A 3,195-nucleotide genomic window follows, 5' to 3' on the forward strand; every position below is an offset into this window, starting at 1 on the left:
GCCTTTGATTCCAGGCAGACACACCCCTCTAAACACTTGGGTTCTCTCCCACTCTTACTCCTCCCCCCCACCCCACAGGAGGAACCCAAGAAAAAAAGGTGTCACCACCAGAAAAGTAAACTCCAGGTTACATAATTTGACTCGTTACCCAGAGTAGGATCAACGACTTGTGGCATATTTCGTGCTTCAAGACAACAAAACTTTATTAAATTCGACAAAGCCGGAAGACAGGAGGGACTACTGCCCCGCTATGTGGCAGCTGAGAGCTGGCACTGAAGGTTTATACACAGCCCTCTGAGCACACTGTCCTTTGCCTGTCAATGAGTCCCAAGAGGGCCCAGACAGGCTCCCAGTCTCCCCTAGAGGACCTCCATTGTGGAGCTGTCACATTGGAGTGGGAAAGAAGCCATTCTATTTCTGTTCTTTGTTCTTTAATTCTGGCCACCAGCAGTACTTGCTCACATCAGATGCTCTTCCTGATTTTCATGATCAGCCTTTGCTATAGTCTCTGTAGTCCACGGGCTTTACGTCTACCACAGTGGCCTTAACTCGAGATTCATCATTGTAGGTCTCCAGCTTGACCCGGATTCTGAACGTAAATGATTCAAAGTTGGCATTCTGGAAAACCTCTTCAGATGTCAGAGACCAGGACCCCTAACAGGGACCCCTGCCAGCCTTCCCCCTCGCCTGGAAACCGAAGCCTTGTCACCCACCTACATCCTGTTCAGTTGAATACCTTGACTATGCCTCATCCTGCTGAAAGCTGATGCACAAAGAGATAGCTACTTCTGAGAAAAGCCCCTAACCACAAAATGTTCTAGGGCACAGGCCAAGAAGAAGCTGTACCTTTCCATGACCCCACCTGCCTTCCCCCTCCCCAACCCGAGCTTGTTATAAAAAGCTTGCCTTTTTTAAAATACACGGCTCTTGACAAGCAACCGTTTGCTTGGGTCCTTCCTTTCTCCCGCCCGTTTCTCTTCCAGGTTTTGGTTCCCCTCGCCCCCACGAATAACCGAGTCCCGCAGGCCGGGGCAGGTGGCGCCCACCGTTTGGGGCTCGAGGCACGAACCTCTCCGGACGGACACCCCAAGAGAAAGCAGCTGCGACATCGTTGAAGAGAGAGGCAGTCGTCGCCGCCCTAGACCTGCCGACCTCGGTGAGTTTTACTTTCATTCCGTCCCATAGAAATGGGCCATTCATTGTCAAAGGAGGCGAGTTTCATTAAGGGCCTCAAAGATGCACTCAGAGAGAGAGGAATCAGGGTAAAGAAAAAGGATCTTGTAAAATTTTTTATTTTTGTTGATGAAAAATGTCCTTGGTTTATGATTGATGGACCGACTATACATCCAAAGAAATGGCAGAAAGTTGGACGAGAATTAAATGAAAAAATAGCCAAGGATAAAGATGAGGGAATAACAAAGACAATATTTTCTTTTTGGGGTTTAATTAGAGATGTCATTGAGGATGCTCAGGGAGATGAGGGAAAGCGCCAACTGCTTTCGGTGGCTGAATATTGTCTTAGCCAGTCTCGTCCTGGGTCGCGAAATTCCAATCGCGACCAAGATCCATCAGACACCTTGACCAATGAAGCTGGCCCCGCCAGGGAGATTGATCCCCTTAGACCGCCCTCCCGGGCATCTGACTCCTTTTCCATCCTTGATGTGTCGGTCACTTCACCTAAGCCCTCCCCCGTTCGCCTTTATCCCCCTCTGCCATCGCCCCCCCTCCTCTCTTCCTCTCCTTTGCGTCCGCCTCCATATGTTCTACCCTCCGCGCCTCCCTGTTCCCCTCCCGAAGTTTCTTCTCCTTTTATCGCTCCTGTCTTCCCTTCCACTGCTCCTGCCTGCGGGAGTGATGCCACCGCGTCCCCTCTCTCGCCCTCTTCCCAGCTTCCTGATTCCTTAGATCTTCCTGATACAGCCAACCTTGAGGTGGAAGCTGCCCGCCGACATGCTCCTGATCAGCCTCCTCTAAGAACTTTGACTTTTCCCCTCATATCTGGGCCAGACCTGCCCGCTTCTCTGTCTTCTGTTCGCGCTCACCTTTCTGATCAGCTCCGGGAACTGACTGACATTCTCCGCCTTCAGGATCAGGTCGCGCGCCTTTCAGTTCTTTGTGCACCTCAACCTTCCTTGCGCTTGGCTTTCCCAGTTACCCGCTCCGGCCATGGGTCCTCAGACCCTGCTCCGGACCCCCAGCCCTCTTCCACAACTAACCAGGGGTCCCCGCCCACGAATCCCGCGCCCCCTACGGGTGACCCTCCCCCGGGCCCAGTTCATGATTCCTCGGACGAGAGTGCTTCAGAGGAGGGAGGAAGCGAAAGCGAGGAGGAAACACCCGCTCCCCCGGACGCTCCCGTTCCTCCTGCGCCTGCTCCCCCCGCCACAGTCTTTAAAAAGCTCCGTTTTAAACAACTCAAAGATTTGAACTCGGCGGTCCGTGATTATGGACCGAACGCCCCCTTTACACTGTCTCTCCTTGAAAGCCTGGGTGGCGGTGGCTATCTGACCCCCAATGAGTGGTTTTCAGTCGCCCAGGCCGTGCTAACTCGTGGCCAGTTCCTTTCCTGGCAGGCTGATTGGGCTGATCGCTGCCGCCAGCAGGCTCGGAGTAACCTCTCCTCGGGCCGCCGCCCCGCTTCGAAGTGGACTCTTGATAAACTTTTAGGAAGGGGCAAGTATGCCACAGATCAGAGGCAACAGAAATTCTCTTTGGGCCTCCTGGCCCAAAGTTCCTCGGCCGCCATGAGTGCCTGGAGAGCGATTCCTATGAAAGGTTCAGTCCTTTCCCCTTTAACAAAAGTCACTCAGGGGGCTAATGAGGAGTTCTCAGAATTCATCGCTCGCCTCCTGGAGGCAGCAGAGAGAACTTGGGGGACGGGTCAGGAGAACAACAAACTCCTTTTGCAATTGGCTTATGAGAACGCCAATTTAGCGTGCAGGACCGCCCTCAGGGGCAGGTATAAGGACAAAGACCTAGATGAAATGATTAAACTCTGCAAAGATGTAGATCCCTTCGCTCAGAAAGTCTCCCAGTCTATAAATCTGGCTGTGGGTGCTGCTACTGGCGCCGCCCAGAATCATACATCCTGCTTTCGGTGCGGCCAAACTGGCCACTTTGCTCGCCAGTGCCCCTCAGATAGAGCCCTCCCCCAAGCGGGGAGAGAGCGCCCTTTGCCTTCTGCCCTCTGCCCTC

The 3,195-nt window shown here is 53.2% G+C and overlaps 1 pseudogene; it reads right to left on the minus strand.

The window, feature by feature from the left end:
- Positions 1 to 463: 463 nt before the first annotated feature.
- LOC114619386 overlaps positions 464 to 3,195 on the minus strand; it is a 24,190-nt pseudogene continuing 21,458 nt past the window's right edge.

The sequence above is a fragment of the Grammomys surdaster genome, unplaced genomic scaffold (genome assembly GCF_004785775.1).
Source record: "Grammomys surdaster isolate TR1022 unplaced genomic scaffold, NIH_TR_1.0 150, whole genome shotgun sequence".
Classification (NCBI taxonomy): Eukaryota; Metazoa; Chordata; class Mammalia; order Rodentia; family Muridae; genus Grammomys; species Grammomys surdaster.